The sequence below is a fragment of the Myotis myotis genome, unplaced genomic scaffold (assembly GCF_014108235.1).
Source record: "Myotis myotis isolate mMyoMyo1 unplaced genomic scaffold, mMyoMyo1.p scaffold_m19_p_8, whole genome shotgun sequence".
In the NCBI taxonomy this organism is placed as follows: Eukaryota; Metazoa; Chordata; class Mammalia; order Chiroptera; family Vespertilionidae; genus Myotis; species Myotis myotis.
In genome coordinates, this window is record NW_023416390.1 from 90166568 (window position 1) to 90191386 (window position 24819).

A 24819-nucleotide genomic window follows, 5' to 3' on the forward strand; every position below is an offset into this window, starting at 1 on the left:
GACTTAAGATAATATTTTTTCTTCTTCAGTTTTCAAAACAGGAATTCATTTAAATCAATATGCCACTGTCTAAAAGGTGCAATTGTTAGATTACATGTTCCTTGAGAAGGTTCTATTGTCCTCAAGAGTATTCCTTTTCGATGCTACTCCCCTGGGGTTTACTATGCAATGTGATTCAGAAAAGAAACTTAATATATTATGCTAGAGGCCTGGTGCATGGATATTTGTGCACTCGGTGGGGTCCCTCAGCCCAGCTTGTACCCTCTCACAATCCGGGGCCCCTTGGTTAGGGTCCATAGGCCTGGCCTGAGATCAGGGTCTATCAGGGCTTTCCTTTCCCCAGCTGCAGGCAACTGGCCCCTCCCCCATGGCTTCCATTGCTTGCCATCTGTGCAGTGCTGTCCCCAGCCCCTTGCCACCGGTCACCCCCCTCTGCAGGCAACAGGCGTGGGGTGTGATGGCTTGGCTGGCCCGGGCCTCCCTCTGCAGGGCGATCACTGGCCGGCCTCACACACCAGCCACAGCGTCACTGGCCAGTGGCCTGGACCTCCCTCTTCCTTTCTTTCTTTCTTTCTTTCTTTCTTTCTTTCTTTCTTTCTTTCTTTCTTTCTTCTTTCTCTTTTTTAAGTAAGAGTAATGTTTACTGAGTGATACAGAACTGAGTACTATGAAGGGTTTACCAGGATGGAAATGCACTGCACCCCGCCCCTGCCACCCCCGACACTCTCTCTAACTACAGAGACTACAGTACTTAGAAGTTACACGCAACGGCCATAACTGCTGAATATCTGCTCGTAACAAACTATAGCATATTTATATGGCATCACATCGAGTGATTATAGAAATCCATTTATATATTGCTTTTGTAAAATATATATTAAATATATATTTTATATTTTAAATATATATTAAATAAATATATATTAAAAAAGAAAGTATAAAGAACATGTACAGTTGAAAGCCCTACCAGGAAAGTGAGTCAGTAAACATCCAGTGAGCATGTGCCTTGGAAAGACCCCCGTGCCTCGTGCCCACAGCAACTCCATGAGGGCCGGCGAGGGTGTGCCATGGCTGCCACTGCAGGCAGGACTGAGCTGGGCGATGGTGGGTGGGTACAGCCAGGCCTGGCACTGTGCCCTTCACCAGCCTTGCATCTGGATCAGGGTCAGGGTCAGAAGCAGCGCTGAGGGCAGGAAGATTGCAGTTTCACTCTGAGTTCCTTACTCAGCCTAATTTTGGTTGCAACTCATGGCTTTTCCTGGCTGCTCAGAGGTCTTTGGGGGGTGCCCTGGCGGAGAGGCCGGAGAAGTGGCCACAGCTGCCTGGTTGAGCATCTCTCTGGCCCAGAGCCTCTGTCCTGCCTCCTGCAAGCCTGGCCCCAGGCAAAAGAGCGCACCCTCAGGACTACTTTGGTCTCAGCACTTGGTCCTGGGTTTCATCAGCCTGGGTTTCTTCCCCTGATGTGGCTGATCTGAGTTTCACAAAAAAAGCCTGGTCGATGCTGGCTGTGCTGAGCGTCACTGAAAAGTTTTTCATGCAGCAAGGAAGAGCCTTCTGGGACCTTCCTCCTCCTCTCTCTCCTCATCTCCTCCTCCTCCTCTGCCTCCTCCCAGCCCATGGTCACTTCTTCTCCAGCTGCTCCAGCAGTGGGCTGCCTTCTGAGCCGGGGGTCTTAATGCTGTTGGTCCTGATGATACAGGTGGGGTGATGCCGGTTGAGCATCAGGATGAGCTGCTGCTGCTTCTGCTTCAGCTCCTCCATTTGGGTGTTCAGCTCCATATTCATGAGCTCCAGCCACTCAGATTCCTGCTGCAGAAACTCCATCTTCTCCTTCTTCTTGTTCTGGCATCTGGCTGCCACCCTGCTCCTCTTCCTCACCTAGCTTACTTTTCACAGGTTGAGGCCTCTTGCCCAGTTTCACCTCCAGGAAGTGCAAAGGGGTGATCATGGTCCCAATGTTGTGAATGTCAGCGTATTTCAGTCAGGGCCAAGCTGGGGAGTCTGGTCAGGGGGCCGAGCCCTGGAAGAGAGCTCGCAGTCACGGAAGGGTCCAGTATATGCCCAGGCATCATAGCAAGAGGAGTGGCAGTCCAGCCCTCCAGAAGCCACAGGGAGAGGCTGTGACCCTGGGGCCTGGGCCAGGCTGCAGGCACCATGCCCGCTCAGGAGCCTCAGTGGTGCCAGCCCTGCCCTGTAGAATCCACCACCCAGTGCCTCCCATCGCAGCTGCCCAGAATCCATCCCACAGGCTGTGACCTGGGTCTCCCTCTTTGAGGCAATTGATTCTGGGGCTCTGCCTGCCTGCATTATGGCTCCTAACCAATTGCCTGCCTACTTGATCGCCCCCAGCCGCTCACCTTCCTGCCTGACCACACCCAGCTGCTCGCCTGCCTGCCTGATTGCCACTAACTGCTTGCTGGGGGGCGGGGCCAGCCCGCCGAGGGGCAGTGGTGGTTCCGGTCTCTGGTCATTCTGGTCGTTCTGGTCACTGGGCTTTTATTATATAAGATGTTTGAGTGAATGAATGAATTGAGGTTTAAAAATGAAACTCAAAATGCCATTTAAAATTAAAATGGATAAATATACACTGAGAGTCCAGATTACTATGACCACCTGACGTTTGTAGGCAAATTAGCTATAATTTTGTGCTGAAGTTGCTAGAGGGCCAGACCATTATACATAGGAAAGCAGGTTGTTTACCAGGACAGTAGAAGTGATTTTTTTCTGAAGATATGGGTAAACAATGTGACTTAACTGCCTTTGAATGCGGGATATATATTATTATGAGTGGCCAGATTGTTATGACCACCCCATCAGTACTTAGATGGGCCACCTTTTGCCTTTAATACTGAGGCGATTCTTCTTGGCATTGACTCCATGAGATGTTGAAAGGTGATGCGAGGAATCTGACAGCATGCCTGATGAATAACACTGTCCAGTACTGTGAGATTTGATGGTTGTGGAACCAGCTGCCTAATGGCTCTTTTAACTTCGGCCCACAAATGCTCCATTGGATTGAGATCTGGTTATTATGGGGGCCACCTAAGCAAGGTAAAGTCTCCCTCATGTTCTTGAAACCACTCCTGCACAATACAAGCACTGTGGCAGGGCGCATTGTCATGTTGGAAGCCATCTCCATTGGGATATGCCATCAACATAATAGGATGAACTTGATCAACAATGATACTTAGGTATGTTGTGCTATTCAGACATTTTTCCACACGAATTAAAGGGCCCAAATCATGCCAGGAAAACATGCCCCAGGCCATAACACTGCCCCCACCAGCTTGAAGGGTTGTACTCATGCATGTGGGGTGCATGCTTTCATGCTGTTTCCTCTAAATTCTCACTCTGCCATCTGCAAGATACAACTGGAAACGTGATTCATCGGACCACATGACTTTTATCCAATGCTTGACTGTCCAATCCTTGTGTTCCTGTGAGAATTTGAGACATTTTATCTTGGTAACTGCAGACAGCAAAGGTGTTCGAACAGGTCTTTGGCTTCCATATCCCATACAATGTAGTGTATGGCTAATTTGCCTACAAACCTCAGGTGGTCATAATAATCTGGCCAGTCACATTCAAATATATCCCATGTTCAAAGGCTGTTAAATCGCATTGTTTACCCATATCTTCAGGAAAAATTCACTTCTACTGTCATGGCAAACTGCTTCCCTATTTATAATGGTCTGGCCCTCTAGCAACTTCAGCGCGAAATTATAGCTAATTTGCCTACAAATGTCAGGTGGTCATAATAATATGGACACTCAGTGTATAAACTCCTTGCAAACACTTACTCGTAACCTATTCTCACCCTCTTCTTATACCTTCCTAACATCATCCCACACTGATTGCCTGGTCCTCACAACTGTGCGGGTAGTTAGTCTCTAACGTTCACTCTAATTTGAGGGTTTTGTTTTTGCTTTTACATTTTTACTTCTATTTCTTGAGCACTACCTATACATCAAACCCTGTGTGATTTGCTGAGGAAAACTTCAGATGAATAAATTACAATCATGTTCTCAAAAAGCAAGTCTATAGATTTACACTAAAATACTAATAATTGAGCTACACTGTCTTGTTTTGGATAGAAGGCAGCATAGGACGACAGGGAAGCAGTAGAATAGAAATACCTAGCCCCACCTGGGGACCTAGCCTGGCTTCTAAAGGTGAATCCGATATTGTGTTATGCCCCACATATAGGATTCTCAAATACATTTCTATGTGAATGTGTGTGTGTGTGTGTGTGTGCATACATTATGTGTTGAAGTTTGGGAAACAGATTTTTTAATATTTGTGGATGGACTCAGTACACTTTGGGAGAGAGAGAGAGGTTATAGAGCTCTAATTGACAATTTCCTCAGCTGTCTTATTTGTCTAGTTTTATGGTATTTTTAAACTCATCAAAAGATTGACTCAGAAGCTAGACTGTTCCTTTAGTAAATCTAAAAATGTATTTTTCCCAGTGCCCATGATTGCCAAATCCTATAGAATTTAGGAAAACTACTTTGCCAGTGGACTATTGATTTAATTAATGTAACTGATGATGGAAAGAACGTGTCTGCATTACTGATGGCTGTCCTCCTGGAAGGATGATTGTAGCAGACAACCCCGAGAAGGCGAATACCCCAAATGGGGCTAAGTAGATGTTATGCCTCAAGCTGCCGTTTTTAATTGTGTTGTGGAAATGGAGGAAGCTTGGCAGACACATTATGAGGCTTAACTGCATCTCCAACATGCCTCCCTAGTGCAGGCCCAAAATAATTTTTGATTGACTTGTATTTGATTTTGAGATGGACCAGGATATTATGAGCTCTGAGCTCAAGCTCAGGCCAAATCCAACTGCATCAGCAGATTTCTTCAAAGCAAGTGAGGCCCCTGCCTCATTCCTGGCAGTTGTGATTTAACCTCTGGGACATTTTCTTCTGGAGTTGATGTCAGTTTCTTGGAATGTAGTCCCCCTTTTGGGGCAATAAACATACCCCAGTGCTGAGGTTGTGTATGGTGTTTCAGTTCATTCAGAGCTTATATCAGGTGAGATTGGAGTGCTATAGAAAATAGTATGACTTTTAACTTTTAGGCTCCCTCTCTATAATGATAGACATGACAGACAAAGCACCTCTGAGGCTAGTACACAGAAGACACTCAATCCTATATAAGAAAAGCCTAATATGCAAAATGTTCCCTCAGGTTGCATTCGAACAGGAGTTGAACTAGGAGACCGGGAGTTTGACTGCTTGCTATGACATGTGCTGACCACCAGGGGGTGGCGTGAAACATGGTGGGCATCGGGGACAGGCTGCAACCACTTGCTAGCTACCTCGGGGCAGAGGTGATGGGGATGGAGGTGCAGTGAGAATGTGAGGTGCCCTCCAAGCTTGCTCTTACTCCCCGTGCTACCCTCCCCTGGCGTGTGAGGGGTCGCGCACCAGGGAAGCCCCCGTGTTCACATGCCGGGTGCCTGGAAGGTGACTGCTCCCACACCTGCATGGCCTCTTCTGGGTGAGCTGGGCCATAACCACTGGGACCACGGGGGCTGGTAGGGCTCCCCGTGGGTTTGTCCAGGAGCCGGCTTGCAAGGCCGGCCGGGAGAAAGCACACTGCCTGCTCAGCTTCCGTGCAGTGCCACTGGGTGGCCCAGGGGCCCACACTGCTCCCCAGCTTGCAGCATCCAGCCGTCTCACTGCATCTCCGTGTGGGGACTCAGGTATCGTGACTCAGAAGGAACAGGGTGTGTGGGGCCCAGGAGCCTAGGTGTTGCCCAGGGCCCAGAGGTCACTTGGGACCTGCCCTTCCATCCCAGACTCTCATACTTCAATCGCCGGCCAGGCCTAGGGACCACATCCAGGCACAAATTTCATGCACTGGGCCTCTAGTAAGTATAAAATATATTAAACCTTTTGTGTTTGAATTTAGGCAGACACTTTAGTTGGCAAAGTAAATGCTTCCCAAAATCCAAGTAATAAGTAAATGTTTCTGTTTATTCATGCCCAAACATAATAGACATACCAACCAAACCACCATGCTTTCTCTAAAATTCACCCACAATTATGTTTACTTCTGAAGGTGGGAGGAATCTGCTCAACACTTCTGACATGGAAATGGCATGTGGAAAGTTACAGGGAGCAAATGGCCAAATGCATGAAATGCAAAAATGGATCTTGGTGTCTATTATTGCCAAGAAGTTGGACAAAATATTAGATTGTTCATGGACTTTCTTGACCACAGGGCAAAGGGTTTATGTTGCAACTTTATTGAGTTCCAATATCATGTAAGGTATGTTGCTGTCACATATCATATCCCTAAGTACCCACTCAAGACACATATTGTTATGAAAGATGCAGTTCAAAGAGGATGAACAACCTTCCTTAGTCACATAATCCTATATAATAAGAGAGAAACATGCAAATTAATTGTCCCTCTGCTACGCTCAGCCAATAGTAGCAAGTATGCAAATTAACCCAAATAAGATGGCAGCGGCCACAGAGCTGGAGGGAGCAGGAGGTTTGGGTTGCCCCCAGCGATGGAGGAAGCCAAGCTTCTTGCCTGCCATGGCCAGCCCTCGGCTCTGCTCAAGGCTACAAAGTTTCAATTATAGAAGATAAATAAATACCAGAAAAAAAAAAAGAAAAAAAGGAGAGGCTGGGAGCTTGAGTTGCCAGGGGGGGTGCCCAGACTGAAAAAGGCCATTAGTCCCTCACTCAGGCTGGCCAGGCACCCCAGCGGGACACCCCCCCCCCCGAAGGGGCCTGTGGCCAGCCTGAAAACAGCCTTTAGCCCCTCACCCAGGTTGGCCACACCCCCATGGGGTGAGGGTCCCTGCTGGGGGCATTTGGCCAGCCTGAAAACAGCCATAAGCCCCTCACCCAGACTGGCCAGGAACCACAGTGGGACCTCCACCCTGAAGGGGGTGTGACCAGCCTGAAATGGCCCTCAACCCCTCACTCAGGCTGGCCAGGCACCCCAGAGGGACCCCAACCCTGATCTGGGACACCCTTCAGGGCAAACCAGCCAGCCCCCACCCATGCACCAGGCCTCTATCCTATATAATAAAAAGGTAATATGCAAATAGACCCTAACAGCAGAATGACTGGGAATGACTGGTCACTATGACACACACTGACCACCAGGGGCAGACGCTTAATAGAGGAGCTGCTCCCTGGTGATCAGTGCGCTCCCACAGGGGGAACTATGCTCAGCCACAAGCTAGGCTGATGGCTGCCAGCACAATGGTGGTGGCGGGAGCCTCTCCTGCCTCCTCAGCGGTGCTAAGGATGTCTAACTGCAGCTTAGGCCTGCTTCCTGCTGGCAAGTGGACATCCCCTGAGGGCTGCCAGGCTGCCAGAGGGATGTCTAACTGCCAGCTTAGGCCTGATCCCCCAGGGAGCAGGCCTAAGCCAGCAGGTGGACATCCTCTGAGGTGTCCCAGACTACAAGAGGGCATAGGTCAGGCTGAGGGACTCTCCCTCCCCCGCAAGTGCACAGATTTTTGTGCACTGGGCCTGTAGTTGAGAAATAAAAGAAGTTGGATTTAAATACTGATACATCTGAATCAATGTCTCTATTTTAATGAAATCCCACTTTTGGTCTTTGAGCAGAATGTAGATCTATTGATGAGCAAAGATGTGACATTAGAAATACTAGTTTCCTGCTCTTGCTTCTTTTCATATTTTATTTTATTTTTTTAAATGTAAGTTTTTTATTGTTTAATGTATTACATAAGTCTCTTTTTCCCCCACTGACCTATCCCTGGATGCCTCCAACCCCCAGCACATGCCCTCCCCTTCCCCTGTCTGTGTCCATTGATTATGCTATATGCATGCATACAAATCCTTTGGTTGATCATGACATAGTTCTATATATAGAAACCCTGAAGACTCCACCAAAAACTATTAGAAACTGTAAGAAAATGCAATAAAGTTGCAGGACTGAAAAATCAATGTACAAACTCCACTACATTCCTATATACAAACATTGAAATTTCAGAAAAATAAATGAAAAGAATAATTTAGCAATTGTAACAAAAAGAATAAACTACCTGGGGATAAGCGTAACAGCAGATGTGAAATACACATATACTGAAAACACAAAGCATTACTGAGAGTTTGAAGCCTAGCCGATTTGGCTCAGTGGATAGAGTGTGTGCCTGCAGACTGAAGGGTCCTGGATTCTATTCCAGTCAAGGGCACATACTCAGGTTTTTGGCTTAATCCCCAGTAGGGGATTGTGCAGAACGAAGACCTAAATATAAGGCCCAGAGCAATAAGTTACATAGAAGAAGACATAGGTACTAAACTTATGGGCCTTGGTCTTAGAGAAGATTTTATAAATTTGACCCCAAAGTCAAGGGAAGTAAAGCCAAAGATAAATGAATGGATTCTATCAAACTAAAAAGCTCTGTACAACAAAAGAAACTGACAACAAAACAAAAAGGCAACCAACCAAATGGGAGATAGTATTTGCAAACAACAGATCTGACAAGGGATTAAGATCCAAACTATATAAAAAACTCATACAACTCAACATCAAACAAAGAATCCAATTAAAAAATGGGCAGAGGGCCTAAAAGTATATCTCTCCCAAACGGCCAATAGATATGTGTAAAGATGCTCAACTTCACTAGCTATAAATGAGCTATCACTTCACACCTTTTTTAGAATGGTTATTATCAAAAAGTAATAACAAGTATTGGAGAGATTGTGGAGCAAAAGAAGCCCTCATCAGTGCTGATGGGATTGTAGACTGGTACAGCCACTATGGAAAACAGTATGTTGGTTCCTCAAAAAATTAAGAAGAAAGCTACCATATGACCCATCAAACCCTTTTCTGGGTATCAACCTGAAAAACTCAAACATTTATCCTCTTTGAGAGGATAAACAAGATCGATGAACCTCTAGCCAGGTTCACCAAAATGCAAATAGAGAGGACCTAAATAAACAAAATCAGAAATGAAAGAGCCAAAATAACAACTGACCCTACAGAAATACAAAGGATTATGAAAAAAATACTTTGAGCAACTCTATTCCAACAAACTGGACAACCTAGAAGAAATGGACATATTCTTAGAAAAATACAAGCTCCCAAAACTCAATCAGGAAGAATAAAAAAAAAACCTGAATAGGCTGATAACTACCAAAGTAATTGAAGCATTGTTCAAAAATCTTCCAGGAAAAACAAACCCCTGGTCTGGATGACTTTACAGGGGAGTTCTACCTAGCATTCAAAGAAGAACTAAAACCTATACTCCTCAGACTATTCCAAACAAATGAAGAGAAAGACACACTTCCAAGCTTTTTCTATGAAGACAGCATTACCCTAATTCCAAAACCAGATAAAGCCCACCACAAAAAACAGAGAACTATAGGCCAATATTCTGGATGAACATAGTTGCTAAAATTCTCAACAAAATTCTAGCGAATCGGATCCAGCATTACATTAGAAAGATCATACACCATGACCAATTGGGATTTATTTTGGGGATGCAAGGATGGTACAATATCTGCAAATCAAGATATGTTATACATCACATAAACAAACTGAGAGACAAAAATCACATAATCTTATCAGTAGATGCAGAAAGGGAATTTGACAAAATCCAACACCATTTCTTGATAAAATCTCTCAGCAAAGTGGGAATAGAGGGGTAATACCTCAACATAATAAAAGCCTTATATAACAAACCTATAGCCAACATCATACTCAATGGGTAAAAATTAAATCCATTTCCCCAAAGAACAGGAACAAGACAAGGATGCCACTTCCACCACTCCTGTTCTACATAGTACTGGAAGTGCTAGCTATAATGATCAGACAAGAAGAAATAAAAGGCATCCAAATTGGAAAAGAAGAAGTAAAACTGTCCCAATTCACAGAGGACATGATACTACACATAGAAAACCCAAAAGAATTCATAAAAAACTACTAGGCTTGCCCTGACTGGTTTGGCTTAGTGGATAGAGCATCGGCCTGCGGACTGAAGGGTCCTGGGTTTGATTCCAGTCAAGGGCATGTACCTTGGTTGGGGGCACATCCCTAGTGGGGAGTGTGCAGGAGGCAGCTAAATTGATGTTTCTAACTCTCTATCCCTCTCCCTTCCTCTCTGTAAAAAATCAATAAAATATATTAAAACAAACAAACAAACAAAAAAAACTACTAGACTTAACTAATAAATTTGTCAATGTAGCAGAATGCAAAATTAACACCCAGAAGTCTATGGCCTCTGTATACACCAATAATGAACTTACAGAAAGAGAAACTAAAAAAAAAAAAAAAAAAAAAAAATCCCATTTACCTTTGCAAGCAAAAAATTAAGATGCCTAGGAATAAAATTAACTAAGGAGGTAAAGACTTGTAGTGGGAAAACTACAGAACATTGAAAAAAGAGAGGAAGACATAAATAAATGGAAGAATATACTGTGTTCATGGATTGGAAGAATCAACATCAGTAAAATGTCCATACTACCCAAAGCAATCTATAGATTCAAAGCAATCCCCATTAAAATACCAACAGAATATTTCACAGACCTAGAAGAAACTCTCCAAAAATTCATCTGGATGTAAAAAAGGCCCTGAATAGCCATAGCAATCCTGAGAAAGAAGAACAAAGTTGGAGGAATCACAGTACCAGATATCAAGCTATATTACAAAGCCACTGTTCTCAAAGCTGCCTGGTACTGGCACAAGAACAGACATATAGACCAATGGAATAGAATAGAGAACCCAGAAATCAACCCAATCCATTACGCTCAATTAATATTTGACAAAGGAGGCAAGAGCATAGAGTGGAGTCAAGACAGTCTCTTCAATAAATGGTGTTAGGAAAATTGTACAGATACATGAAAAAAAATGAAACTAGACCACGAACTTACACTATCCTATCTAATAAAAGAGAAACATGGTAATTGGCGTATGACTGCTACCCTTCCCATTGGCTAATCAGGGCGATATCCAAATTAACTGCCAACCAAGATGGCGGCCGGCAGCCAGGCAACTGACACTAACAGGAGGCTTGCTTGCTCCAGTGACGGAGGAAGCCAAGGTTCCCCGCCTGCCGCTGACGGGCTCTGAGCTGCTCTCTAAGAAACATTGTAACAAATATAGAAGCTAAACAAAACCCCAGAAACCTGCTTTCAGCAAGCCGGGATCTCAGAGCTGGAGTTATACATTGTTTCGATTATAGAACCGAAACAAACCAGATACCTGCTTTCAGCAGCTGAAGCCTCAGAGCTGGAGCCTCAGAGCTAAAGCTGGCCCAGAATTTTAAAAAAAAGAAAAAAAGGAGCAGTTGGGAGCTTCCATCATCCGCCAGCCTGAAAACAGCCCTCAGCCCCTCCCCAGACTGGCCAGGCACCCCAGTGGGGACCCCCACCCTGATCCAGGACACCCTTCAGGGCAAACAAGCTGGCCCCCACACGTGCACCAGGCCTCTATTCTATATAGTAAAAGGGTAATATGCCTCCCAGCACCGGGATCAGCGGAGCTGCGAGGACTCCCGGCACCGGGATCAGTATGACGGGGCGCAGCGCCCAAACCCCCTGATCGCCCTGCGGCTCTGTGTGTGACAGGGTATGGAGCCCCAACCCCCCTGATGGGCCCTGCTCTGTGAGTGACAGGGGGCAGCGCCCCAACCCCCTGATCCGCCCTGCTCTGTGCGTGACAGGGGGCAGTGCCACAACCCCCCAATCAGCCCTACCCTGAGTGTGACTGAGGGTGGCATCGCAACCTCCCGATCCGCCCTGCTCTGTGCACGACAGGGCCGGCGCCCCAACTCCCCAATCGGCCCTGCTCTGAGCCCGACCAGGGGCTGCACCTAGGGATTGGGCCTGCCCTCTGCCACCCGGGGAGCAGGCCTAAGCCAGCAGGTCATTATCTCCCGAGGGGTCCCTGACCACGAGAGGGCACAGGCCGGGCTGAGGGAACCCCCCTCCCCCCCGAGTGCACAAATTTTTGTGCACTGGGCCTCTAGTATACAAAAATAAACTCAAAATGGATAAAGGAATTAAACATAATACGGGAAACCATGAAAATCTTAGAAGAATCCATAGGCAGCAAAATAGCGGACATATGTCGTAGCAATATCTTTACCAATACAGGTCCTAGGACAATTGAAACTAAGGAGAAAATAAACAAAGGGAACTACATTGAAATAAAAAGCTTCTGCACAGCAAAAAAACAAAAACAAATAAAAAAGAAACAAAAACTATCAACAAAACAACAAGAGAGCCCACTGCAAGGGAGAACATATTTGCCAATATTATATCTGATAAGGGTTTAATCTCCAAAATTTATAGGGAACTCATACAACTTAACAAAAGGAAGGTAAACAATCTAATAAAAAAATGGGCAAAGAACCCAAGTAGACACTTTGAAATTGGACATACAGAAGACCAAGACACACTTGAAAATATGCTCAAAGTCACTAATCATTTGAGAGATGCAAATCAAAAGAACATTGAGGTTCCATCTCACACCTGTCAGAATGGCTATCAACCACAAATCAACAAATGGCAAGTGCTAGCAAGGATGCGGAGAAAAAGGAACCCTCCTGCATTGCTGGTGGGAATGCAGACTGGTGCAACCACTGTGGAGAATAGTATGGAGTTTCCTCAAAATATTAAAAATGGAACTTTCATTTGACCCAGTGATCCCACTTCTAGGAATATATCCCAAGAAAACCGAAACACTAATCAGAAAGGATATATGCATCCCTATGTTCAGCCCAATTTACAATAGCTAAGATTTGGAAATAGCCTAAGTGCCCATCAGCAGATGAGTGAATTAGAAAACTGTGGCACATGGACACAATGGGTTACTATGCTGCTCTGAAAATAAAGGAACCCTTACCAGGACCTGGAGAGCATTATGCTAAGCAAAACAAGCCAGTTGGAGAAAGATAAATATCACATGATCTCACTCATTTGTGGAATATAATGAACAACATAAACTGATGAACAAAAATAGATCCAGAGATATAGAAGCATTGAAAGTCCAACCTCAGAGAAGAACCAAGATGGCGGCATAGGTTAACGCCGGAGTTTGCTGCTTTGAACAACTACTTCAAAAGTGAAACCAAAAAACGGAAGGGACATCACCCAGAACCACAGGAACGCTGGCTGAGTGGAAGTCCTACAACTAGGAGGAAAGAGAAACGCATACGGACACTCAGAGGAGGCGCAGTGCTGAAGTCAAATTCTGAGGTGCGGAGTGCGCGGAGCGGGCTGGCAGCGGAGGGCGCGGTTGCGGTTTCAATCGGGAGGGAGTCGCAGACTCTGAGCTCCAGATACAGGCGAGTCTCTAGGGACCCAGACTCAAACGGGAGAAGCGGGACTGTCTGGCTTCGGTCAGAGCGAGTGCAGCTTTCTCTCTGAGCTTTGCAGCGGGTGCTGGGACTCAGAGAGGCAGAGCCCCTGGGGACAGGACTGAGAGCCGCCATAACTGCTCTCACCGGCCCACCCTGTTGATCCTGTGCGACCCACCCCGCCCAAGCCTGCACAGAGGCATTTGCCGGATAGCCTCAGGCAAAGGCTAGATTAGCACCTCCCTAGAGGACAGAAGTTCTCTCACTGCTGACACAGCTGATTCTCATAGCCACTTGGCCTGGAGGTCATACCCTCCCTGGAATTAGCTACAACAATCAAGATTTAACTATAAGACTTCGAACAAAGACCACTAGGGGGTGCACCAAGGAAGCATAACAAAATGCGGAGACAAAGAAACAGGACAAAATTGTCAATGGAAGATATAGAGTTCAGAACCACACTTTTAAGGTCTCTCAAGAACTGTTTAGAAGGCGCCGATAAACTTAATGAGATCTACAAGAAAACTAATGAGACCCTCGATGTTATATTGGGGAACCAACTAGAAATTAAGCATACACGGACTGAAATAACGAATATTATACAGACTCCCGACAGCAGACCAGAGGAGCGCAAGAATCAAGTCAATGATTTGAAATTCGAGGAAGCAAAAAACACCCAACCGGAAAAGCAAAATGAAAAAAGAATCCAAAAATGCGAGGATAGTGTAAGGAGCCTCTGGGACAGCTTCAAGCATACCAACATTAGAATTATAGGGGTGCCAGAAGATGAGAGAGAGCAAGATATTGAAAACCTATTTGAGGAAATAATGACAGAAAACTTCCCCCACCTGGTGAAAGAAATGGACTTACAGGTCCAAGAAGCGCGGAGAACCCCAAACAAAAGGAATCCAAAGAGGACCACACCAAGACATCATAATTAAAATGCCAAGAGCAAAAGATAAAGAGAGAATCTTAAAAACAGCAAGAGAAAGAAACTCAGTTACCTACAAGGGAATACCCATACGACTGTCAGCTGATTTCTCAACAGAAACTTTGCAGGCCAGAAGGGAGTGGCAAGAAATATTCAAAGGGATGAATACCAAGAACCTACAACCAAGATTACTTTATCCAGCAAAGCTATCATTCAGAATTGAAAGTCAGATAAAGAGCTTCACAGATAAGGAAAAGCTAAAGGAGTTCATCACCACCAAACCAGGATTATATGAAATGCTGAAAGGTATCCTTTAAGAAGAGGAAGAGGAAGAAAAAGGTAAAGATACAAATTATGAACAACAAATATGCATCTATCAACAAGTGAATCTAAGAATCAAGTGAATAAATAATCTGATGAACAGAATGAACTGTTGATTATAATAGAATCAGGGACATAGAAAGGGAATGGACTGACTATTCCTGGCGGGGAAAGGGGTGTGGGAGATGCGGGAAGAGACTGGACAAAAATCGTGCACCTATGGATGAGGACAGTGGGTGGGGAGTGAGGGCGGAGGGTGGGGCAGGAACTGGGAGGAGGGGAGTTATGGGGGGAAAAAAAAGAGGAACAAATGTAATAATCTGAACAATAAAGATTTAATTAAAAAAATAAATAAATAAATAAAAAATAAAACTGAAAAAAAAAAAAAGAAAGTCCAACCTCAGAGGGAAGGCAGGGACGGGGGGAGGGGGTTAGAGATCAACCAAAGGACGTATATGCACTCATATGAGCATAACCCATGAACACAGACTGTAAGGGGGAGAGGGCATATGCTGGGGGGATCATCCTGGGAGAAGTAATTGGGAGCAGGGAGGAAACATACGTAAAACTTTAAACAGTAAATAATTTAAGTTAAATATATATATATATATATATATATATATATATATATATATATATATATATATATATCCTTAAGGTTATGGCTCCACCGAAGGATCTGAAATAGTTTTTGAAAAAAGTAATCAACAGGCATTTCCATTTATAGCATCAGAACTGCAGGTTCCTTTGGCTAGTTTTTAAAGTCTTCTGAAACTCCTAACACATTCTGACTGCTAGAATACTAATTGCTAGCTAAATAGAGATGTTTTTCCTTTCAAAGTCAGGCTAATGCTGCACACTTACAGCTCTCCTCCTCTCAGTAGATCTGCTCACTGACAGAAAATGCAACCGAAGGTGCTTTTCAAACAGATTTGCAAACTTTTTTGCAGTGAGAGCAAGTGTCCACCAGGTGGCAAGCAGCACTGAAGCCTGGCGGGAGGGGTTGGCTCCCTGTCCACTGTGCTTCAGTGAGAGAGGCCTGGGAAGCAGTGCTTCTCTGGGGCGTTACTATGTTGTCATATGACATTTGACTAATTTCATTTCCGAAGAAGATGCTTGAAGGGGAAGAAAACAGGAGACCTTTATTTTTGCAAGAATAAAGGAGGCAGCTTTACTTGAAGCTGATTTTAATTGGGATTTGAAAAGGCTACTTTGAAAAAAAATGCTTTTATCACATGATAAAGGAGATTGGAACAGGGAAATGTGAATTTCCTTTGGGATCCCAGAACAATAATTTCTACAAGAAGACATTTAAAACCTGCAGTCTGTGATTCTATGTCTCTGCTTACCTCCTCAAAGTTTCCTAAAGGAAAATTAACATCAAGATATTCATGAATAGCCAACTCCATGACGACCTTGCAGTTGTCTTAAAGCAGAAAGGTGGTAGCTCAGTCCTGAAGAGCCTAAGAACTGGCCATGTGCCTTGGGCAAGCATTTTGTCTTCTCTCCGCTTCAGTTTTCTCATCTGGAAAGTGAGGATATAGGATAACCACTTACCTCAATAATTCTGACTGGATGACCACTAATGGAGTCATTTTCTGTGCCACATGATTTGTGACAATATCTCCTTTACATTTTACAACAATCCTACAGGCAGCCAATCATGTAATCTCTGTTGGTTACGGGAAAACAAGCACAAAAACTCGGGGAACACCATGTCCGGGTCACAGGGCTAGTGAGGGCAGGAGTCGGGCTTTCAGCCCAGACGTGGCCAACTCCAAGTCTCAGTTCCTATCCACTGCCCAGAAGCCTTTATGGATGATCTCGAAACATCCAGTTTCTGTAAGAAAAACAGTGGAGAATTTGAAAAAGTTTTGTGAGAGTAGTAGAATAGCAGTTATTTAATTAAAAATATAACCAGATAGAAATTATCTGCTTTAAGTAATTGTAAGCTTTCTATTCATTCTGCAACAAATGACCACCAACAGTGGCTTAATACAACACGTTTATTATTTTACAGTTCTGACATTCAGAGATCTGCAATGGGTCTCACCAGGCTAAAAGTAAGGTTTCAATAGGGTTGGCTCTTTCTGTAGGTTCCAGGGGAAGTTCTATTCCTTTGCCTTTTTCAGCTTTTGGGGGGCACCTGAACTCTTTGCTATGGCCTCCTCCTTCAGCCTCAGCATCAATGACAGTATTCTCAGGCACACTCTGACTCTCTCTCACTTACATGGAGGGACTCTTGTCATTACATTGGGCACAGCCATATAATTCATGTTCATCTCAAGATCTCACTTCATCACGTCTGCAAAGTCCCTTTTGCCACTAACGCTAACATATTCGTAGATGCTGGAGATTAGAACATGGACATACTGAACAGGCTTCCCACAGTAGCTGACCTGTATTGAGTTGTTACCATGTTCCACATACTGTACGTAGATTCCAACAGCTCAGTTAATATTATTAGACCCCTTTTTAAAAATGAAGAAGTCAAGATGCAACAGATTTCATATGCAGAATCACAAGTTAGTAGTGGTAATGTCTGATTCTATGGAACCGTCATTCTTATTATTTTATACTCAAAGAATGCCTTTGCAGTGAGAATTATGGTGCTTGCACAAGTGCACTTGATTTATAATTAGCTTTTCCATTTCAATTTACATTAGGCCTCCAGACCACCTTCTTACGGCTAAAGCTGCATCACTGCACCAGGGAGCTGCTCCTTAGCTATGTCCCCCAGGTTGGCATCTTTATACGGTACTCAAAAGACACTCAAAGTTCCAGACAACATAATATGACTGTGAGCTGAAAACAAATGTGTCATCCATGGATATATTTATGGCTCTTTATATATAATAACTTTTTGTTATTAAACTTTCATGTTTTTTAACCTTTTCATTACAAAATATTAAATGTATATACAAAAAAATTGATTTACTTTTTATTTACTGTGTAGTTCCATATTTTATCATATTTCAAGTGAGATGTAGAAACCTTTTCCTAAACAGACATTGTGTACCAACTCTCTTTAGGTTGTCATTTACGCTATCTATCCTATTTAATAATAGACAAACATGGTAATTAACCGTACCTCTGACATGATTCCCTTAGGCTAATCAGGGCGATATGCAAATTAACTACCAACCAAGATGGCGGCCGGCAGCCAGGCAGCTGAAGCAAACAGGAGGCTTGCTTGCTCCAGTGAAGGAGCCTGCCGCTGCCGGCCTCTGAGCTTGCAGTCTAAGAAACAATGTTGCAATTATAGAAGCGAAACAATCCCCAGAAACCTGCTTTCAGCCAGCCGGGCTTCAGCCAGCAGGACCACAACAGTGTTTCAATTATAGATACCTGCTTTCAGCAGCTGAGGTCTCAGAGCTGGAGCCAAGCCTCAGAGCTAAAGCCGGCTCTCAGCTCAAGTGACAGCCATAGAAGGTAAATAAATCCCAGAATAAAAAAAAAAAGAAGAAAAGGAGAGGTTGGGAGCTTCAGTCACCCACCAGCCTGAAAACGGCCCTCAGCCCCTCAGCCAGACTGGCCAGGCACCCCAGTGGGGACCCCCACCCTGAAGGGTGTGTGACCAGCTGCAAACAGCCATCATCCCCTTATCCAGGCTGGCCAGGCACCCCAGTGGGGACCCCCACCCTGAAGCAACAAGATAGCGGCTAATTTGTGTACTGAAGGCAGGCAGCAGCGGGCAAGGCTATCCGCGGTCTGGGACTGGATCTGTGACCCTGCCGGGCGGGGGGCAGCACTTGAGGCTGTCCATGGTCTGGGACCCAGATCCATGTCCCGGCAGGCAGGGCGGCAGCACTTGAGGCTGTCCGCGGTCCTGGGACCTGGATCTGTGACCCTGTCGGGCGGGGGGGAGCACTTAAGGCTGTCCGTGGTCCCGGGACCCAGATCCGTGACCCTTCCCGGCAGGACGGCAGATCTCACAGGGGCAGATCAGCCGGGGTTGGGCAGGGCAGGACGCCTGGCTTCCACCCAGCCCCAGTTACTCTGGGCAGGTGAGCAGCGCAGAGAGCCTCTGGACAGGGGAGGCAGGCCGGCGGAGGGCGGCCTGTACTCCCCACATGGCAGTGGTCACAGCTGTGAATGTGCCAAGTGGAGTCTGCAGGCTGAGCTGAAGTAGCGCCTGCAGGCCATTAGCTCCCAGGAGTGGCTGTTCAAGTTCCGCCTCCTGGCCCAGAAGGTGCAGGATCACAGGGACAGCCACGGTGGTGGGCCAGACTGACTTCCTCCTGGCCACACCATGGGGGTTTGTGGATCTGAAAAGCCAGAGGCCTCTGGTGTACACATCCCCCCTGGCGTGCGAACATCCCCCAGCACACTGTCACCTTCCCACGCCTGCAACATTTGCAAACCAAGGCATGCACAAGTTCCCCCCACCTCTCCACCACACGTCCATCAACCCAGCATCCCTAACACCCCCACAGGATGTGCACACATCCCCTCTGATGCGCTCATGTCCTTTGGAGAGTGTCTGGGTGTTCTAGGTGCCGAGGGTGGGCGCCTGTGAGATGACAGTGAGAGGGCGGCGTGGTGATGCCCTGTTCCCAAGGAGGCCAGTGCAGCTGTGAGATCACCTCTGGGGGGTTAATGCAGGTGCTGAGGCAGGAGCAGATTCAGACAGACACACCTGGTGGGCACGGGCGGCCCTCGCTGAGGTGCCTTCGGTCAGGGTTCAAGATCAAGAACCCAGAGGTGGAGAAGAATGCCATCCTCTCAGTGAAACAGTGGGATAGTCGGGGCAACTGTAGAGGAGGAATGTGCACTTTGGGTGCCAGCATCCATGAGCAAAGGCTGCCCTGACTGAGCCTCGCTTGCTTGGGGCCTAGCGCACTCCTGCCGGGCAGTGGGTGACAGGACATGCTTTTCCGAATTAATGACAGAAAACATTGATTCTCCTGCTGCCCACAAAGGTGGAAAGTGAAGTGGGGAGACATGTGGGGAGTGAGCAAGGTTCCCTGTCTGGGGGTTCCAAATCTGCTGTTGGTTTCTTTCACCACTGACTAGAGATATACATGGTGTCCCCCCAAAATGTATACACACTTTGAATACCTACTAATGCCAATGGTTTTAAGCATAAGAAAGAAACAACAATGGAGCTGTTATCTGTGAACATTCCCTGAGGGGTCTCAGATTGGAGAGGGTGAAGGCCAGACTGAGGGACCCCCGCTCCCCCCCCAATCCCAGTGCACAAATTTCGTGCACCGGGCTACTAGTACTATCTAATAAAGGAGAAACATGGTAATTAGCCATGACTTAGCTACCCTTCCCATTGGCTAATCAGGGCGATATCCAAATTAACTGCCAACCAAGATGGCGGCCGGCAGCCAGGCAACTGACACTAACAGGAGGCTTGCTTGCTCCAGTGACGGAGGAAGCCAAGGTTCCCCGCCTGCCGCTGACGGGCTCTGAGCTGCTCTCTAAGAAACATTGTTACAAATATAGAAGCTAAACAAAACCCCAGAAACCTGCTTTCAGTCATCCGGGATCTCAGAGCTGGAGCCGCAACAAAGTTTCAAATACAGAAGTTAAACAAAGCCCAGAAACCTGCTTTTAGCAGCCGAGGTCTCACAGCTAAAGCCGGCTCTCAGCTCCAGTGACAGCCATAGAAGGTAAATAAATCCCAGAATAAAAAAAAAAAAAAAGAGAGGTTGGGAGCTTCAGTCACCCACCAGCCTGAAAACGGCCCTCAGCCCCTCACCCAGACTGGCCAGGCACCCCAGTGGGGACCCCCACCCTGAAGGGTGCGTGACCGGCTGCAAACAGCCATCATCCCCTTATCCAGGCTGGCCAGGCACCCCAGTGGGGACCCCCACCCTGATCCAGGACACCCCTCAGGGCAAACCAGTCGGCCCCCACCTGTGCACCAGGCCTCTATCCTATATAATAAAAGGGTAATATGCCTCCCAGCACTGGGATCAGCGGAGCAGCGAGGCCTCACTGCCCCTGTGTCAAGCGGAACCATGAGGCCTCCCAGCACCAGCATCAGCGGAGCAGCGATGCCTCTTAGCACCGGGATCAGCGGAGCCACGAGGCCTCTTGGCCCCTGGAGTAGCGTGACAGGGGGCAGCTCCCAAACCCCCTGATAGCCCTGTGGCTCTGTGTGTGACAGGGGGTGGGGCCACAACCTCCCTATCTGCCCTGCTCTGTTCGTGAAAGGGGAAGGCGCCCAACCCCCTGATCGGCCCTGCTCTGTGCCTGATAGGGGGAGCTCCCCAACCCCCTGATCATCTCTGCTCTGTGTGTGACAGGTTGCGGCACCCCAACCTCCCCATGGACCCTGCTCTGTGTGTGACAGGGTGGAGCCACAACCTCCACATCGACCCTGCCTTGAGTGTGACAGGGGGCGGCGCCCCAACCCCCCCAATCGGCCCTACCCTGAGCGTGACTGAAGGTAGCATAGCAACCTCCTGATCCGCCCTGCTCTGTGCATGACAGGGGGCGGCGCCCCAACTCCCCAATCAACCCTGCTCTGAGCCCGACCAGGAGCTGTGGGGCAGGCACCTAGGTATTGGGCCTGCCCTCTGCCACCCGGGAGTGGGCTTAAGCCAGCAGGTTGTTATCTCCTGAGGGGTCACAGACTGTGAGAGGGCACAAGTGGGGTTGATGGACACCCTGCCCCCGCCAGTGCACAAATTTTTGTGCACCGGGCCTCTAGTCTATATATAAAAGCCTAAGCAGCTGTTCGGCCTGTTGCTATGATGTACACTGATCACCAGGGGGCAGATGCTCAACACACAGGATCAGGCTACCTCCTGTCTGGATCGGGCCTGCGGGGGTCAGGCTGAAACCGGCACTCCAACAATTCCCTGACGGGTCTCTGATTGAGAGAGGGTGCAGGCCAGGCCAAGGGACCCCAGCAGTACATGAATCCATGTACCAGGCCTCTAGTGTTTATATATATTAAGATCTTCATCAGGCAATGATAGGACTTTTGTTTTCAACTGCCATACATCTTTTTTAAAACCTTCAGAGCAGAACTCTAGTTTATTATATGTAACCAGTTATTTAATACTAGGGGCCCAGTGCATGAATTCATGCATCTTGAAAGGAACTGTGGGATGTGAAGCTGTGGTGGGCATAGGGACAGGTCTTGGCCCATCCTCTGCACCCTCACCCAGCCCTTACCACCGTGGCCCCCAGTCCCCTGTAAGCCCCGCTCCCACTGCTGCCACTCCCACGTACTGACAGTGCCAGCCCCACTCACACCGGCTGATGATGCTGAGTGATTGGGGCTGGTGCCAGGTGCTGGCAGCAGGTACAAGCAGTGGCTCCAGTACTGGCTGTGAGTGGGGCCAGCGCTGGCAGCAGGTGAGAGTGCCAGATGGGACCACGGTGCACGGGAGCAAAGAATTTTCAGTAACCACCAGAGGCTTGCCCCGATGACAGTGATTTGCTCCCCTCCTTGATCTGGCATGCCCACTCACTTGCTCTACCATCCTGCCGCAGCCGACGCCCTCCATGTTCTGCACCCTGCTGCCTGCTGCCAATGCCCACTACACTCTGCGCATGCCCCCTGGTGGTCAGCGCACATCATAATGACTGGTTGTTCGGTTGTTCCTCAGTTTAGTCTATTTGCATATAAGCGTTTTATTATATAGGACTAGAGGCCCGGTGCACAAAAATTTGTGCACTCGGGGGGGAGAGGGGGTCCCTCAGCCCGGCCTGTGGCCTCTCGCAGTCTGGGACCCCTCGGGAGATAACGCCCTCCTGGCTTAGGCCTGCTCCCGGGTGGCAGAGGGCAGGCCCAATCCCTAGGTGCAGCCCCTGGTCGGGCTCAGAGCAGGGTTGATTGGGGAGTTGGGGCACCGCCCCCTGTCATGCACAGAGCAGGGCGGATTGGGAGGTTGTTATGCCACTCTCAGTCACACGCAGGGTACGGCCCATTGGGGGGTTGGGGCACCGCCCCCTGTCACACTCAAGGCAGGGTCGATAGGGAAGTTGCGACGCCACCCCCTGTCACGCACAGAGCAGGGCGGATCAGGGAGGTTGGGGCTCCGTACTCTGTCACACACAGAGCAGGGTTGATCAAGGGGTTGGGGAGCTCCCCCCTGTCACGCACAGAGCAGGGCCCATCAGGGTTGTTGGGGCACCGCCCCTTGTCACACACAGAGCAGAGAGGATCAGGTGGTTGGGGCACCGCCCTCTATCACCCACAGAGCAGGGCCAATCAGGGGGTTGGGGCGCTGCACCCTGTCACACACAGAGCAGGGCCGATCAGGGGGTTGGGGCACCGCCACTGTCACACTCAGGGCAGGGCCGATGGGGAGGTTTTGGCTCTACCCCGTCACACACAGAGCAGGGCCCGGGGGGGGGGGGGATTGTCGTGCCACCCTCTATCACCCACAGAGCAAGGCAGATCAGGGGGCGGGGCGCCGCACCCTGTCACACACAGAGCAGGGCCGATCACGAGCTTTGTGCGCTGCCCCCTGTCATGCTGATCCTGGTGCCGGGAGGTCTCGTGGTTCCGCTGATCCCGGTGCCAGTGCCGGGAGGCATATTACCCTTTTACTATATAGAATAGAGGCCTGGTGCACAGGTGGGGGCTGGCTGGTTTTCCTTGAAGGGTGTCCAGGATCAGGGTGGGGGTCCCACTTGGGTGCCTGGCCAGCCTGGGTGAGGGGATGATGGCTGTTTGCATCTGGTCACACACCCTTTAGGGTGGGAGTCCCCACTGGGGTGCCTGGCCAGTCTGGCTGAGGGGCTGAGGGGCTGAGGGCCGTTTTCAGGCTGACGGGTGACTGAAGCTCCCAACTGCTCCTTTTTTCTTTTTTCTTTTTTTTTTATTCTGGGCCAGCTTTAGCTCTGAGGCCTTGGCTGCTGAAAACAGGTTTCTGGCCTTTGTTTACCGTCTGTATTTGATACAATGTTGCAGTCCGGCTGGCTGAAGCCCTGCTGAGTAAAGCAGGTTTCTGGGGTTTTGTTTATCTTCTATATTTGCAACATAGTTGCTTTGAGTTGCAGCTGAGAGGCCGGCAAGTCAGGCGGGGAACGTTGGAGTCCTCTGTCACTGAAGCAAGCAAGCCTCCCTGTTCGCATCAGCTGCCTGACTGCCGGCCGCCATCTTGGCTGGCAGTTAATTTGCATATCACCCTGATTAGCCAATGAGAAGGGTAGCAGTCATACACCAATTACCATGTTTCTCTTTTATTAGTGTAGATTTCTGTCTCTCTTCTTTCATTCTGGAAGTGCAAAGTGCCATGTGGTATAACTTCTATTTAAATAAATTCTCTGAGCATTTTATTTTTAGATCTGCTAACACATTTTGTCAGTTTCTCTTGTTCTAAGAATTTATTTATTATACTTTTATTCCTTCAGGGCACTTTTGATAGATGTAGATTCTGAGCTCACAATTTTTTACTTTCATCAATCCAAATGCAGTTTCATTGTTCTCTGGCCTCCTTGGCTTTTTTCTCTTTCTTTTCTTTCCTTTTTTTTTTTTTTTTTTTTTTTTTTTTTTTTAAAGAAATTCACCATCATTTGAATTATTTTTGTCCTATTAATTATTCTTTAATTTTATTTAATTGCTTTCAATATATTTTAACCTTTATTTCTTAAGTTTTCAGCTATTTCATTATGATGCATCTGAATGTTTGGGGTTCATTGAAATTTTGTATCTTTTAATTTAAATATGTTGCCAACTTTTTTCAGCCATTATTTCTTTACTTTTCTTATTTTTTCCTGTGTCATGTTTCCTCCCATCCCTCTGGGACTCTGATAACAGAAATTTTAGATCTTTGGTTTTATCTCACAGTTCCTTGAGGCTCTGTTATTGTTTTCTACTGTCATTATTTTCTTCTTTCCTTTATCTTTTTTTCAGATTAAGTAATTTTTTTATGTATCTTTGAATTTATTAGTTCATTTCTTTGTTTTCTCCATTTTTACTTAGCCTATACAACAATTATTTTGAAAATTTCGTTATGTTTTCATTGGTAAATTTTCAATTTTATTCTTTTTTTATATCTTCCATCTTTTCTTCTGAGCCTCTCTCTTTTTTTTTTTTTATTTTTTTCAAAAACATTCAACCTTACTTTTTGGATCATGTTAATAAGAGCTACTTTAAAATGTTTATTTGATAATTTCAACATCTCTGTCCTCTCAGAGTTAACATCAATTGGCATTTTTTGCCTTGTAAGGTGTTAAGATTTCCTGTTCCTTCATATGATCATAAGTTATGAACTATATTTATGCATTTTGCATATTCTGAAATGCATCTCAGAGTCCTATTGGAAATACTGATCTTTGTGTTTTAGCAGGC

The 24819-nt window shown here is 46.8% G+C and overlaps 1 pseudogene; it reads right to left on the reverse strand.

Annotated features, from left to right (window-relative positions):
- Positions 1 to 1620: 1620 nt before the first annotated feature.
- LOC118662094 lies at positions 1621 to 2156 on the reverse strand (annotated as a pseudogene).
- Positions 2157 to 24819: the final 22663 nt, after the last annotated feature.